At 41.2% G+C, this 17,704-nt stretch overlaps 1 protein-coding gene across 1 annotated transcript in view; it reads left to right on the plus strand.

The window, feature by feature from the left end:
* ANOS1 (anosmin 1) overlaps positions 1-17,704 on the plus strand; it is a 258,928-nt gene that overhangs the window by 96,102 nt on the left and 145,122 nt on the right. The gene's annotated exons all lie outside the window — the stretch shown is intronic.

A 17,704-nucleotide genomic window follows, 5' to 3' on the forward strand; every position in this document is an offset into this window, starting at 1 on the left:
TGAGGGACCCTCCTGATCTTGCCAGTTAATTGCTACTGTCGTCTTCTAATGGCAATACATATGAAACTATGTGGAATGTGTAAAATAATTACCTCAGAATCAGAATCAGAATACGTTTATTCCGCCAAGCATGAGCGATCATGCCCGGAATTATTTTTGGCACATACATATAGCTCAGGAAAAAAGACAGAGAAGAATGCATAGCGACAGAGATAGATTGCATTACATTGTGCATTTAACATCATACATACATCACAGTTCATTTAGTGGCCTAGCGATGACCAGCAGTTAGACTTGTTAGCCTTGCAAGGTGGTTGCTTCTGTTGACTGGTCAGGCGTGGCGCAGCCTGCCCCCCAGCTAGTTTGGGCTTGCACTGATGGAAGTATATGGAGGGAATTCAAGTGGCTGACAGCCGACGGGAAGAAGGAGGTTCTGTGTCTCGCAGTCTTTGTGGGGATGGCTCGAAGTCTCCAGCCCAGAGGGAGCAAACTGAAGTATCGGTGGCCTGGGTGCGAGGGATCATTGGCAATCCTCAATGCCCTGGATTTCAGTCTCTTGTTGTGCAGTAGTGCAAGTGAGGGGAGGGGGCACCCGATGACCCTCTCTGCCGCCCTAATGACCCTCTGTAGTTTTAATTTGTCGCTGGCGGTGGCACCAGCATACCAGACCGAGATGGAGGAGCAGAGGATTGACTCAATGGTGGCGGAGTAGAAACTGGTCAGAATTTCTTGTGTTATGCCGACCTTCCTTAGCTGCCAGAGGAAGTAAAGTCTCTGCTGTGCTTTCCGTTGGATGGCACTGATATTGGGCTTCCAGCTGAGAAATGTTGTTAATAGTACATTATTAGTACATTACATTAGTACATTATTTTCTTCTTGTGTAGGCAAAAAAATTAAATAAAATGAAAGCATGCTGGTTGATGTGGGAAAACTTCTTGTACTTAAAACTTCTTGTAATGAGCAGTTTGAGGGATTTATGTTCAAATGTGACCAGAAAAAACTGCATGGAGTTCAAAGTGGCCATGGACTCAGTGCGTCCTCTCTGCTCTAAAAGATACAAAACAGTATAATAACCTTTAAACAAAAAACATGTCCTGTTACAAATCCTAAAACTGTTTCTACTTCCTGATTTATGGAAGCAGACATATTGGTAACATCCTGTGCTTTTAGATGAGCTTATCTGCCATCTCTGCTGTGACAGTCATGTGACACAGGGAAGAGATCAAATTACAACTTGTGATTAGAAACAAAGGAGGGGAGATTTCTCTGTGTTTCCCTTCTGTCCTGTGCAAGAGTTCAGGTCCACTTTAATTCAACAGGAAAACCCAAGTACTTAATTTGGCCAGCTTAACCCTGAGGGACCCATTTTGCTTCTGTTAAAAGGCAAATGACCTGAGAGGGATATAAAGACTATCATATTTATTTCCTTTAAGACAATACCAGTTGCTTGGCAGTCCTGCTGATCTTTCATGTATCAGTAGTGTCTGAATAACACACCTGTAACAAGCATGCAGCAAATGCAGTTCAACTTGAGTCAAATATCTTATCTGCATGCTTGTTCAGGGTCTGACTAAAATATTATAGGCAGAGGATCAGCTGAACACCTTGGCAATGTGCATTGTTTAAAAGGAAATAAATATGGCAGCCTCCATCTTCCTTTCAGGTAAGTTGTCCTTTAACCATCCTGGCGGTATGGACGAGCTCAGCTCGTCCATTACCGCCGGAGGCTGCCGCTCAGGCCCTGCTGGGCCGATTTGCACCAAATAAAGAGCAGCACACGCAGCCGGCACTTTGCCAGCCGCGTGTGCTGCCCGATCGCCGCCGCTCTGCGGCGATCCGCCGCGAGCAGCGGCGAAAGAGGGTCCCCCCAGCCGCCTGAGCCCTGCGCAGCCGGAACAAATAGTTCCGGCCAGCGCTAAGGGCTGGATCGGAGGCGGCTGACGTCAGGACGTCGGCTGACGTCCATGACGTCACTCCGCTCGTCGCTATGGCGACGGTGTAAGCAAAAGAAGGAAGGCCGCTCATTGCGGCCTTCCTTGTTTATTATGGGCGCCGGAGGCGATCGGAAGAACGCCTCCGGAGCGCCCTCTAGTGGGCTTTCATGCAGCCAACTTTCAGTTGGCTGCATGAAATAGTTTTTTTTTAATTTAAAAAAAACCCTCCCGCAGCCTCCCTGGCGATCTTATCAGAACGCCAGGGTGGTTAAGCATGCATCTGCTATACTAGGGATGGTAGATTGCCAGCACCTCTGTGGAGGCAAATTATTGCGGTTTTTTCTAGCCCAATATGAATGACCCTGCAGATTTCACTACATTTTTTTCTTGGTATTGTGTAAAATCTGACAGAAAAGTATTATTACTCTACAAGTAAAAACTGCTTATATTACTGCTAGTAATATATTGGCACTTTATAAATATAATAAATAATAATGAGCAGTACCACATATTTCTCCAAACAGTATATTTATTTTGTTCCCCCCCGAGCAACATAGCTAAGCTCCATATGCTCTCTGGTATTTTGGTCACCTAGTGATAGAAAGTTTGTTCTAGGTCCTGTCGTCTGTCTGACAGCTGCATCAGCCAATCAAAGGGTAGGATCTTCTGCACGTATCCCGACACTTGAGGAAATTGTTTAAATCAGCAGCTTGCACGAAATGTAGAAGAAAAGAAGCACATAGTATGTCAAGACTTTCGAAAGAGAGAACACACCACTTAAAGAAATATTCAAGTCTCTTGTGCTGTTAGGGATGTGCGTGCACCTGCATCAGTTTATCAAACTGACAAGAGATCTGAACATATGCTAAGAAGATTTTAAAATGTCTTCTCCTCTTCTGTTTTGTTTTGTGACCATTTTCATAATGTAATCTACATCTTTATATGTAAAGATAAGTCATAAAGGTGCTAAGAATGATAATAATGTTCTAAAGGGATATATACAACTTTAAGGTGGCCATATACTAACAGTCTAGCCAAATTTTACCAAATGTATGTAATATAACAGTATGGCAAGTACAGTTTCCAAAAATAGGCCTCAGACATTTTGAAAATAAATCAACCCAATTGTCTCTTAAGTGCACTTGAGAAAGGGTGATGAATCAATTTATCACTGGATATTTTGTGCTAGAAAATGGCATGTTGCAAAAACAAATAGTCCTTTTGGACATAAATCAGTTTGGATAGCGCTTATCTCCTGTCGGACTCAAAGTCCTTATGAGGCAGCCACTAGAGCGCACTCAGTAGGCAGTAGCAGTGTTAGGGAGTCTCACCCAAAGAACTCCTTACTGAATAGGTGCTGGCTTACTGAACATGCAGAGCCAAGATTCGAACCCAGGTCTCCTGTGTCAGAGGCAGAGCCCTTAACCATTACACTATCCATCCACCGCTGAAGGTATGCTCTATATAGAAAAAGCAATATTTATTGTCATGTGCATCTATAGAGCATCTTTTTCAGCAATCCTATAGTGTATATAAACAGCGATGCAGGTGATGTGCTAAACTACTGCTTGTCTTCCTCTCGGGATTGGTCCCTCTCAGCCCCGATAAACACAGTCCTGCTCTAGATATGTCTAGCCAGTACAGCAATCACAAGAGCAGCATGCAGCATGCTGCTCTTGTGATTGCTGTACTGGCTAGACATATCTTCTGACACATTTAGTAAATAAATATTGCAGTAAATTTAACAGAAATAATCTTGTTCTGGGCTTGCACTCTTGGATGATACAAAAAGGATCCAATACTATATTAGATGAGAGAGCGCATCAAATTCAAATTTATTTTGACGTGTGGAATGCAATTTGGGCATTGCTGTTTAATGGTTCCCACATTACTGGAGAAAACATTGAGCCCATATTGACACTTGCCAGAGTTAAGGATTGTATTGTTGAGCTGCCAAGGTATTTAGGTTTATGTAAGTCTAAATATTTAAAATTTGAAAGTTTGCTAATCTGCAAATACTGAGGATTTCTGTTCCAAAACATTCATCTAGATTTTGATTGTAAAATGAAACATAATAAAAACAGTATTCTACACTGGATAGAATATAATAAAAATACATAATGTAAGCCATATAAAATACCCTTTTTCTACATGTTAAAGCCCTATTCCAGGCACAAATGGTTTCCTAGTCCTGCAGAGACAAAAGTTGCTTTTATTTGTGTATATTCTGCCTGTTAGGCTCAACACACACCATACAATCTTGGTTGTTCAATCTTACCACTTTCATGTAGTATAAGAGCTTATCCAATCAATCATTCAAGGTATTTTCAATCTGTTGACCCTTATACTACATACATTTGGTAAATCTGTACAACCAAGATTGTATGGTGTGTGTTGAGCCTTAAGCTGATGCTCATAAATTATGTCCACCTATCATTTCCTGCAGAATAAACTGTGAGAGCTGCAGGCTGAATTAGCTTTAGGACAGCTCTGATTGTGCCCCACTTTGCAACAGTCTGAACTGCTGACTTCATTGCCAAAACTTTCAGCTATGCTGCCACTGCTCACATGACAACACTTTAACTGCTTGCCTACCACTCCACGCCGATTGGCGTGGACACGGCGGTAGCCCCAGGACCGCTCAACGCCAATTGGCGTGAAGCCCTGGGGCAGTGTTTTGCAGGAGATCACTCGCGCTGCTGCGCATGCATCTCCCCTTAAATGACGGAGCTCTGCTCTGTTATCAGTCCTCCAGCGGCGATCGCCCCTTGGAGACTGTTAGATGGCAAATCCGCCATCTATTTACATGGTACAGCTCTGCAATCTACGGCAGCGCTGTACTGGGGACAGCCGTATGACACGACTGTTCCCCTGGGAGGCACAAGAGCGATCGGCTGTCATAGGCTAATGCCTATGACAGCCGATCGCAGTTATTGGCTGGAGGGGGTAAAGAGGAAGGGCTAGGGATAAGATAAAAAAATGAAATTTATTAAAAAAAAAAAAAACACAAACAAATAAATAAAAAAAATAAACAAACAGGGCGACAGGGATCAGAGCCCACCAACAGAAAGCTCTATTGGTGGACAGAGAAGGGGGGGGGGGGAATCACTTGTGTGCTGAGTTGTACGGCCCTGCAGCGAGGACTTAAAACTGCAGTGGCCTAAATTGTAAAAAATAGCCTGTTCACTAGGGGGGTGTATTCATTGCCGAAACTTTCAGCTATGCTGCCACTGCTCACATGACAACACTTTAAAGGACACCTAAGGTGTGAGGGACGTGGAGGCTAAAATATTAATTTCTTTTTAAACAATGCAGCTTGCCTGGCTGTCCTGCTGATCCTATGCTTCTAATGCTTTTAGCCATAGACTCTGAATAAGCATGCAGATCGGGTGCTCTGACTTAAGTCTGACTTAATTATCCACATGCTTGTTTCATGTGTGTGAGTCATTACTGATGCCAGAAAGATCAGCAGAACTGCCAGGCAACTAGTATTATTTACAAGGCAATACATATGGCAGCCTCCATATGCCTCTCACCTTATATTCCCTTTAAAGAAAGAACTTCTGGCTTACAAAGCTTTGGTGAGTGTATAAAAAGGTACTATCTGAACACTCCACTTACGTCCTTGTTATATTTTGATGTGTGAACAAAATTAGGCTGCACTCTTAGTTTGTAACCCCAATTACAAGACCGATATTTGATTCAGTTTATTTTTCTTTTTTCCCCCTTTAAGTGTGTGTGTTTTGTTAGTATTGTTTAGGCTTCATTGCTAGGTAAATTCTAAGCAGTGAAATTCTAAGCTCAATCATTAAGACAATAATGAACTGAGTTAATTATTTCTAAGAATAGACTTGGTGACATTTTTATTTTTCTAAACTGGGGATCGTATTGTACATTTCCCTGGAAAAAAAAGTCTTAAAAGGAATTTCATAAACATAAATGCATGAAATATCATTGGTAAAAAGGAAATCATTTAAATGCAAAGCTGTAGTGTCAGTGATGGCCTTCTTAAGAGCTAACTATATTTAAGTTTGCTTTATCCGCTCTACTGAACACCCCGAACAGAATGATGGGGCCTTTACAATGCAGACTCAGAGCCAGCCTTCTTCTTTCTTTAGAACCAGTTGAGCTCAGGCATAATCTCTTCCTAGAACTGTTTAAAAAAGCAATTGAACCACGCAGATTAATCAACTGTAAATCTTTGCCATCTAGAGAGTAGTTGATTAAGCAGTGTCTTGCAGTAGCCCAATTATCAGTGAACCATGGCTGATCCAGCACATTAGCAGAAGACAGTGCTTCAGAGATGCAAGGCAAATTAGTCACACAAATGCTTTAATGCAAGTGTCAGTATCTGCCAGTTCATGTTAAAGCTGCACTGCCACTTTCCTATTTATAGAGACATGATTGTAGCTGGCAGGAGTATGATCACAAACATGGTGTCATGTGAAATTTGGACAAAAGTATTGCACATGAGAGTAGTGCCCTTGTATGCAGAATAATATAAGTACTTTTTCAGTTTTCACGTGCTAAAAAATTATTTTGAAGATAAGATGAAATGTATCTCCTGGGAGAAAATCCAGGAGAAAAGTTAGTATTTATAAAGTGCCGATATCTTCCACAGTACTTTTACAGAGTATATGTATGGTCTTGTCACTAATGTCCCTCAGGGAGGCTCGTAATCGAACCCCTACCGCAGTCATGTGTCCAACACAGTTTAGGGCCAATTTAGGGGGAAACAATTAACTTATGTGCATGTTTATTGCATATACAGACTTTACAGTTGTTAGTGTTTCTAGCTTCACATGAGTTGATACAGGCATCAGACCGCAACTCCCTCCTTAGGCGTGTTCCTTATTTGTATCTGCTATATCCTCTTTCATGACCTCTCACTTCCTAAAACTCAATGGGCCTGATCAGGGGTGCCACCCACGTACAAGCAAGGCACGCCCCTGCTTTAGGCCTTGCTTTGGAGAGGGCCTCGCTTTCTGCTGGCGGTGGCAGGCCTTCCATGTGCTGTTTGCCCCCCGGAACTTACATGCCCTCGTTCCATCGCAGACTCCTCGCTCTCTCCTGTCCCAACACGGCTTCGTCCTGTTGCCATGGTTACCCGGCGAGGCGCCTCTCATGATGTCAGAGGTGCCAGCCAGAAGTAGCCATGGTGGTAGGAACAAAGTCGGGTCTTGCGACAGGAGAGAGCGAGAAGAGTGCAGCGAGAGGAGTGTGCGAAGGAACGAGGGCATGAAGGTTCTAGGGCCGGCCTGTACCTGGCTAACCTATACTGGGGCACCACCAGTACCTGACTGCCTATACTGAGGCACCTATGCTTGCTACCTATACTGGGGGCACCTGCACCACTCTCTTCAAGGAGGGGGCCCCCAAATGATTGGCTGCTCGGGGCCACCAAAACCTTAACTGCACCCCTGGACCTGATCCAATTCACTTTCTCTTTTCTCCAGGAGATAATTTTTGTCCTCTGTTAAAATAATTTTTCAGCACTCTGCAATTGAAAAGGTATCAAAATGTAGATTTAAAAAAGTACTGTCAAAATTATTCTGAGTATTTTCTTGCTTGCTTGTGGTTTAAAATGCCTTTTAGTGATAAGATGTTAAAATCAGCTAGGTAAAAACCTGGGAGACGTGAATTAGATTTGGTCCCTTGAGTATTTTGCTCATCCTAAACATTGATGTATTTTCTGTATACATAAACACCTAATAGCTTGGTTTAGCATGAAATTCCAAGCCATGTCCAAGCCACATGCATGAGAAGCCCTGCAAGACATTCTCTTGGGTGGCGTGTGTGCCCAGCAGGAAGAGGTCGGACTAGCCACGGTTGTTAATTTTTATTTGGTTCTGAACTGTGCTGCTTACGGACATTTGTAGGCCCATTATTCTCTCACTGGGTGGCAGATGAGTGACTAACAGCTTCTGAAGCCTTTTGTACACACAATCCAGGGTCATGTGCTACTGCTGAGAAGATACAGAGACAGCTGACAAATGGAAACTGCTTAGCAATATGATATTATGCTGCCAATTACACTTTTATATGAAGGCGATAAAATCCATTATGGGGATATTTCATATAATCTATGCATTTTCATTCACATAAAACTTTGTTCTGAAGTGTTTTAAGAAGACGTGAAAAATGTACTACAGGCCAGTTTATATAAAAGACTAAAATAGAACACTAAAACTTGTATTATCTTGGAAATGTTGCAGTTGTATGAAAGTTTAAAAATCCACTTTGTTAACCACAAGCTGTATGCAGAGTGCCAATACAGGCATGGATGTTTTCCTAGCCTTGTGTAGGCAGCAATGCCAGTTTTAAACTAATCCAACTTGCTTGTGGCTCCCCTTCCATGTGTAACCTCTATGTTACAACCCCAATCTTTCAACAAGGCCATCTGTCCCATCCCCCGATTCCCTGGGGTGCCGGGGCTTGGGGGCTGATGTTATACCACTGGCAGAAACATCTCTTTCATGTCCAGCCACCTCCTTGGATAACAGCAGCCCAAAGCCTGGACCTTTATAGCCTTTACATAAGTCCTACCCTGCCATACATTTGAAAAAGTTGTGAGCTAATTTAGGCACAATGTTAAATAACTATATTACTGGCAATTCCAACATAAGAGACAAAGCGGCCGTGCACATCCAAGTAAAACGTCACTTTTATTCCAAAGATTTAAAAGTCATACATCATAACTTCGGCAGACAATGGAGAGAGGTACAGGCAGTTATGGGAGGTCTACAGCCGTTTCGTGCTGTTATGCATTGTGGCACATCATCAGGACTGATGGATGTGCACAGCCGCTTTGTCTCTTGTGTTGGATCTGCCACCTGTATTGGTAAGCTGCACTCCTTGGGAAATAAGCCTATTCCTGTGCACAGTACGCCTCTCTGTCATTATATTACTAGCAATATCTGTAAATAACAATTTAAGCGCAACGTAAAATAACAAAAACAATAACAAAAATAGTAAATAACAAATTAATTGCGGTATTATATTATCAGTACATTTACTGATAATGTTGAACCTAACTATACCCTAAGCTCTCCCTACTTTCACACAGAACCTTCCCTTGGTGGTGCCTAACCCTAAGACCCCTGGTGGTGCCTAAACCTAAGACCCCCTGGTGGTGCCTAACCCTAAAATCACCCTGTTGGTGCCTAAGCCTAAGACCCCTCTGGTGGTGCCTAACCCTAAGACCCCCCTTAGAGGTGCCTAACCTTAACACCCCCGATCCCCGCTAACAATAATACGATAAGTTTCAACTTAATTGCCGCCTGCTAAATAGTGTAACAGCTTTCTATATAACAATAAATAACAATTGTGCCCACATATATCGATAAATAACAATTGCGCCCATTTTTGGCCATGACTTTTTCAACTGCTCCTCCTACCCTCATAGGAAGGCACACAGTAGCAGAGGGGTGAAGAATGTCAACACACAATTTATAATACCATACCTTTTTTTTTTTATTCAGAAGCTTCTTTCTTTATTGATAGCCAAGCTTTTTTTTTTTTTTTTTTTTTTTCAAAATAAATCTTTTAACCAAGTCAGAATCCCTACAATGCCTGCTTTCTGTATCACAGACTTTCAGTACTATAGGCTCCAAACTTCACCCTTGCAGTCTAAGGGATAATGCAGTCCAGGCTGAAGCTACCATACCCAGAGAATCTGCTAAACATATTTTTTAACACATGTGAATCTGGTTATGTAATCAAGTTGGGGCCTCATTTCACACAAAAATAAAAAAAATTTCAGTAATTTGGCAATTAAGCTATTGGGTGATATATTTAGATATCTGCCTAGCAATGGGCTTAACCAATGCAGTAAGATTCTAGAAAGGCACATTATAAGCTTATAGGTTTTTTTCCACTTTATTTGTGCTTTTCTTTTTGTTGCCCAGCTCGCTCAATCCCAAGAGGTGTAACATCTTCTGTTTGAGATATAAGAATATAATTATCACTGGAAAGTAACATTTGCATGTGCACACAGGTGATGTGCAAACAGCATAACTCACATAATGCAGTTTTTGGTTATGTTAGTTGGAGGTCAGGGCCGTGGGGGTCACATGAGGCTGAGGAAGTCTGGATATCAGGTGTGCATTAGTAACCCAACATTCTGTGCCCATTTAAGCAGTGCAGAACTTTTGGAGGTTAGGATAAAGGTGTGGTTGCTGACACAGCAAGAATAGGTAAACCACCTGAAAAGGAATCATGCATAATTATTTTTATTACTGCTAGTACTGGCAGCACGGTGGCGTAGTGGTTAGAGCACTCGCCTTACAGCGCTGAGTCCCCGCCCCGGTCGAATCCCAGCCAGTTCAACATCTGCAAAAAGTGTGTGTGTTCTCCCCGTGTCTGTGTGGGTTTCCTCCGGGAACTCGGTTTTCCTCCCACATCTCAAAAACATACAGATAAGTTAATTGGCTTCCCCCTAAATTGGCCCTAGATTCTTATACCTGCACTACACAATACATACATAGATATATGACTGTGGTAGGGATTAGATTATGAGCCCCTCTGAGGGACAGTTAGTGATAAGACAATATACTCTGTACAGTGCTGCATAATATGTTGGCGCTATATAAATACTTAAATAAAAATAAAATATGTATATAAAGCCTACCCATTTAATAATGGGCACTAGGCAACTGGCCGCATGCAACGTGCATTTCCCCCTGCCACTGCCCCCCTCCACAACGTGTGCATGGACGCCACCCACGCCTGCTCGCATAGCCACGCAGACCCCACACCAATCCACGACGACCGCCTGAAGCCCGTGTCCCGTGCAGGCCCACCAGGCACCTGACGCGCGGACATGGGAGGATGCAGGGGAATTATTATATAGGATTATTATTTATGTAGCACTGACATCTTCCACAGCGCTGTACAGTGTATATTGTCATGTCACTTAACTGTCCCTCAGAGGGGCTCACAATCTATTCCATACCATAGTCAAATGTCTATGAATGTATGTATCGTGCAGTGTATGTATCCTAGTCTTGGTGAAGCCAATTAACTTATCTGTATGTTTTTGAGACATGCATAATCATCACATGCTGTGTTAATAGGGGCCTGAGCTACTTTTAGAGAATCGTTTATCAAAGAAAAATTAATTTTAAACTTAATCACATAAACTTTCCAGTTACATAATAGTTGTCTTTGCTTACATTTCCAAACTTAACACTACTGCTAATCTTCAGCTTAATCCTTATCACATTTCTACTGTACAGTACAAAGGGGAGAAGAGATGCCCGACGGTATTTATTACTAAGTTAAAAACACTACAATCAGAAAAAAGGGGAGGTGGCTTACCTTAATAATGACAGTCACATATGTCAATAATTATTAAGCACAGTCAATGCATTTTGTGGATCTAAGCCCGCTTCTTCAGGCCAAGTACAGTGTTAAGCCAAGTAAGCCTGTGTTAATTAGCCAGGGCATTGAGGGCCAGAGAGGCGCTCAATACCCCAACTTATTAACCCTTCGGCACCGTACTTGGCCTGATGAAGCTGGCTTAGATCCACGAAACATGTTGCCTTTGCTTAATAAACATTTTTTACATATGTGACTGTCGTTATTGAGGTAAGCCACATCCTCCTTTTCTGATGTTACTGTTTTTAACTTAGCTTTATATACCCCTGGGTGTCTCTTCTCCTCTTTGTGCTGTAACCTCCCAACCCTTGTGGTCTTGGGGGGGTCTTAGCCCCATATGGTTTACACCATCACGTAGACTACAGATCATTTTTTTTTATCAAGAGTGCGACCATACCCAGTCCAAGTTGGACACCCCGAGCGGAATTGGGTCAAACATCTCCACCTGCTTTAAGTGGTTGATTGCACCCTCATGCAACCTACTTTTGTGGGTAATCTATTACACCTACATCCACACATCTTTATAGTAACATATTGTGGTATTTGGGCTCCAAGACACCCCTTATCCTTATATAATTATTATTCTACAGTACACATTTGTCAAAAATCTGATCTTTTGGCATGTGCTCCTAAATTTGTTGAAAAAAATCTACAGATTTTCAACACTTGGGTCATAAATAATGTGAATAACATTGTAACATTTTTACTTTAGCGTCAGATAATCTAGCCAATTATGTAGAATGTAGTTGCCTCTATTGTACTTATAATTATCACACAGGTGCTATATTACATGCAGGCAAGTAGAAAAGAGAAACGTGAATGTGAATGAAGTTTAATTAGCTGACACTTTGGATAATTAGCAGCAAACTTATGCTTTGCATTCCTGGAGATAATTCATGCTATATTTATTACTGATCCATAGTTGATTGAATACAGTCTGAAGTTTCATGCGATCAAATGTTTATGCATAAACTTCTGTGCTACATAAACTGACCTTTAGTGAGTTTTGTATGAGGAAATGAGCTATAGAGCTATAAATATTTAAAGTCACCATGGTGTTATGTTGACTGCTTTTTAAACTGGAGATCATTATCTGAAATCCCCATTCCTGTCGCGCCAGCTACTCTGATAATGCCTGTCAAGTAATCAGAAGAGAGTGAAAGAGTGTGTGATCTGAAGGCAGTGGAAGTGATTAAACTAGCAGAACCGTGAGAGACAGAACATGATGTGAAAATGAAAAATTCATCACAATATTCCTTAGTTAAAGCAGAACTTTGCTCTATTAGGAAATCAACTATTCACATATACTTATACACATTCCCAGCCTACTCTGATGTATGTCATGTTGAGGATTCTATTGATCTTATCAGTTTAGATAGGCACAGACTAACCAGCAAGCTCATGGTGACCCAGAACTCATTGGGGTGTGTAAGGGACTACAATGGTCCTAAAAGCCCCCTTACTAAGATGTTAAGAAAAACAAAAGTTTGCTTTCCTAAAACAGAAAGAATTTGCGATAATTCAGGTTGGAGTGAGCTCGAGATGTCTCCCAGAGCACCACTGCTGAATATATGCAAATTAACCATTGTACCCTTAGAAGCTAAACACACCTCCAGAACTGCTGGAATGCAATGATGTGTCAGCTTGTTAATATGTACAGAGCCATAATAATCCAACATGCATACAGACTGTTTCGGATTGTTTGATCCTCATCAGTGCATGGCATGGATTAATTTGGCTCTATGGAGTAGGGCTTGTAAATCCGGGAGGCACAGACTAACCAGCAAGCTCATGGTGACCCAGAACTCACTGGGGTGTGTAAGGGACTACAATGGTCCTAAAAGCCCCCTTACTAAGATGTTAAGAAAAACAAAAGTTTGCTTTCCTAAAACAGAAAGAATTTGCGATAATTCAGGTTGGAGTGAGCTCGAGATGTCTCCCAGGCACCACTGCTGAATATATGCAAATTAACCATTGTACCCTTAGAAGCTAAACACACCTCCAGAACCGCTGGAATGCAATGATGTGTCAGCTTGTTAATATGTACAGAGCCATAATAATCCAACATGCATACAGACTGTATTCGGATTGTTTGATCCTCATCAGTGCATGGCATGGATTAATTTGGCTCTATGGAGTAGGGCTTGTAAATCCGAGAGGCACAGACTAACCAGCAAGCTCATGGTGACCCAGAACTCATTGGGGTGTGTAAGGGACTACAATGGTCCTAAAAGCCCCCTTACTAAGATGTTAAGAAAAACAAAAGTTTAGATAGGATGCCTGGGAAAGCCTCCTCAGTAACAGTTAAGGCATCTAATTACATTTATGTTTGCTAAAGAATGTTTCTCCTCTGTATGTCAGTGTATATAAGCTGTGTTTTTCAGTGTTTGTCAGGAACCAGTCTGACGAAGGCTTTTTATAAGCCGAAAGCTCACTGTTTATCCATCTCTAAGTTAGCCAATAAATGGTATCATCCTGATTCAAAACTTCTTGCTTTTACTCATGGCTAACACGGTACAACACTCTACTGCTTCTACTCTGATTAAGACCTGATTAAAAAAAAGCTTGTAGGTTAAAGAGGTTACTAGGAGGGGATGCTGCATTCTGTTCCAGCTGTGTGTTAGATACACAACTACATTTCCCAAGATTCCTAATATAGACCAACTTCTCAAAGCCATCTGACAATGCTGAATTCTAATGACCAAGATAACATAATAATAATAATAATAATAATAATAATAATAATAATAAAGTCTACTCCATCCCACAAAGCCCCCACGGCTCTTAACTTGAGTAAGAGATTTCTTTGGACAATCCCTTTTCCAGTGGGGTGCCCAATAATTGGTGCAATCTGATCAATCCACAATTAGAATGGTCACGGAAAGCAATTTTATCCTAATTAATGATGCAAAATGTAAGGGATCTTCAGTTACACGACTTTGATCATAGCTTGACCAAGCGTCTGGATAGACACGAAACTGCCGTCGCTAGTCACCTCATCTCCCATGACAGTAGTGATGCATGTGGGATTGTACAGCCTGCCATACACATGTCTGTCTTTGTCTGTAATGAGCATGTTGGAATAACAATAAACACAGTTTCCTGCAAATGAATAGTACCCACTTCTCATTTTTTATGAACTTCATCTTCAGTGGGATCTTGATTGTTTGGCTCCAGTCAGCTTTAGAAGACAAGACACAGAACATTTATATTGGGCTTTTCTCCTGGCAAACTCACAGCGCAGCCACTAGGACACACTCTGTAGGTAGTAGCAGTGTTAAGGAGTCTTGCCCAAGGTCTCCTACTGAAGAGGTGGTGGCTTACTGAACAGGAAGCGCTGAGGTTTGAACCCTGGTCTCTTGTGTCAGAGGCAGAGCCCTTATCCCATACGCCATCCAGCCACCACTGAATTTTAGGCTTGTGACCTGATTACCTGATCTTTTCAGCTTGCTTCAAGAGTCTCCAGAAAGAGGTCCATCCTCTTTGAGCCCTTCCACTTAATAAACTATCAACCATTGACCCTCTTCTATTTTTCCCACCTCTATTAGTCCTGAATAGAGTTGTAGTGAGGAGATAAGGGTGACACAGCAGGTCATGTCAGATATATAAGAAAATTGAAAAAGCTTAAGAGCTTCCATGTCCACCAACAAAGGGTGTGGTGCATTGCAAAGAGGGGTAGACTTTTTCACTCTTCCATGTTAGACACCCCTCCCCTGCTGCTGACAGCTAGAGGTGGTAAAAAGAGCAGTAGCGAACTCCCGTTTTCTCTGCTTGCTACTAGCTCCTATAACTGGGGGCTGGGCTGGTATAGCTTTTGTGAGAAGGGGGGCAGCTTTGCAATGTTTTTTATGGCTATCTACAGATAAGAACATATTTAACACCGTAGAAAGTTTTCTGGGCTATGGTGGCTCAAGGAAGTACTGTCACAGTCACAGCACATAACAAGCTGTGCTTAGTTATTATTATTATCATTATTGATTTACAAAGCGCCAACATATTTTGTGGCGCTGTACAAAGTAAGAAACAAACATGGGGTACATAATAATACAGACAATGGTGTACACCAATATACAAGATACATAATTAGTGACAAAATACAAAGAATGATACAAAATACAAATTATAGAATTGGTAATGACAGTGATAAAATTAACATGATGAATAAAATGTATAATGGTTGCCAAGACACAAAAGGGGGAGAGAGCCCTGCCCTTGCGAGCTTACAATCTAAAGGGAATGGGGGGGGGGGGGGGGGGACAGGAGGAGGGGTAGTATGCAGCAAATATATAGAGGCTTTGTGTTTTAGGATACCTAGTAGGAGTGCAATTTGGTCTTAGTACAAAGGGAAGTGGCCTAAGGTAGCGCATATGCTTGTTGGAACAAATGTGTTTTTAGAGAGCATTTAAAGGTAACAAAGGTTGGCGAGTGACGGGTGTGTTGTTATAATGCACCGTCTTAGATTTGAACTAAGGACAATGCATTTCTACAGAGCTATGCATGCTGTTAGCTGCAGTAGCTAGCACTTATTTATGTGCAGAGTAGCGGTTTGTGCACTAAACGGGGATTTCCAAATCGATTTCAGGGAATGTAATTTTGAACTCTGCATTCCCTAAATGAAATAATTCTGTAAATGCTAGGCACCTGTGGAGTCACTGCTGTAGAAGTGCATTGGCCTAGCGCTTTGGAACCCAGGCCTTATGCGGGTTAAATAAATCTTTTTGCACCGATCCCTAAGAGATACGTTTTGTGCATCAGGGTCATTGTTTCTAATACAAAAAATATGCTGTCTTTGGGCCAATTACCACTTCTACTGTGAGATTAATTATGCTGCACACACATACATTTTGTTGACGCTCAAATGACAGTATTTTAATTAAGTTATACACAGTAACAGATGATTTATTCCAACCTTTTAATCCAATAATGTATTTGATGTCAACAGTGTTGCAGTCAATTTATTATTTACCTGAATTATTGCATTAATGAGATCTACAATAGTATTCAGTGCATTAATTCCAAGTGAGTTAAAGCGAGTCAGAAAACCAGTCTTAAATATGAATATTATTATGATTATTTTAAGCACAGTTCCATTTAACTACTGTTCAACCACATAACTATATAAATGGTATAGAAAAATTGTAAACAGTATGGCAAAAGGAGTCACACTACTAGTGTCCATTTTTTACCTCCAAAAAACATGGAGACTGAGATATGTAACTATAATCTTTCCTTAAAATCTTTGGGGATTTTTTTTTACATTTTTAGCTTACCAAATATGTGTACAGATGGGAGCAGACAACCCATTATTTGGTAGAGATTAAGCCAGATTTTGTACCGTATAAGGTATAAAGCAACTCACATTAGAATTACTAGGAATTTAATCCAGTTTAGCTCAAAAAATAAAACAGTTTTTGAACTGCTGTTATTAAAGCGTAACTGTCGGGCATAAAATCAAAAGTCAATTCTTTATTTTTATCTGGTAAACAAGTAATAAGGATGCTAATCATGCAATCCAAAAGTTAAAATCTCTATTACTTTTCTTGTTTATAAATGATCATTCCCCAGTTTACCTGACTCTTATTTGTTACGCACAAAATTTGGTACACAAAAAGGAAGTTGCAGGGCATGCTGGGTTGTCATTTTTTGCTTCTGTACATTAGTTAAGTCTAAGGGGAAATAAAGAAGCAAAAAAAGACAACCCAGCATGCCCTGCAACTTCCTTTGTGCGGCAACGTACCAAATAAGAGTCAGGTAAACTGGGGAATGATCATTTATAAACAAGAAAAGTAATAGAGATTTTAACTTTTGAGTTGCCTGGTTAGCATCCATATTACTTGTTTACCAGATAAAACTAAAGAATTGATTTTTGATTTTATGCTCGACAGTTACACTTTAAGGTTCTTTGTTCAGCAACAAAGGTTAGCTTCAGCAAAAGTGCACCTACCTTAGGTTACTCCTCCCCCCTTTTCTAATCATCATTGTCTTATGTTACTGATATAACTCAGTGCTGGTCGTAATGGAAAAAGCTACGCTTACGGATCATTACACGTAATTTTACGCTATTACGCATTACGAAATTACGCTTACGGCATAGACAACCAATTTCGGTACATGTCTGTAATTACGCATTGCCCTTACGCAATTACGCGTAAGAATACCGTAATTCAGGTTGTTACGTTATAGGCTTACGCGTAAATTCCTACTAGCAATTAATGCGTAAGGTCATGCTGCCAAGCGGAAAAGTTGACGCATGGATCAATGTTAGGTAGCCGCCGACTTTAAGGGTTAATAGCAAAGCCCCCTTAAGTGCTAAGAGCCTCAAATTTGGAGAATATATTAAGGAGATCAGAAGGAATAAGAGGAAAAAAATTTTTTTCAAAAAGACCTTATAG

Source organism: Hyperolius riggenbachi, chromosome 2 (assembly GCF_040937935.1).
Source record: "Hyperolius riggenbachi isolate aHypRig1 chromosome 2, aHypRig1.pri, whole genome shotgun sequence".
Classification (NCBI taxonomy): domain Eukaryota; kingdom Metazoa; phylum Chordata; class Amphibia; order Anura; family Hyperoliidae; genus Hyperolius; species Hyperolius riggenbachi.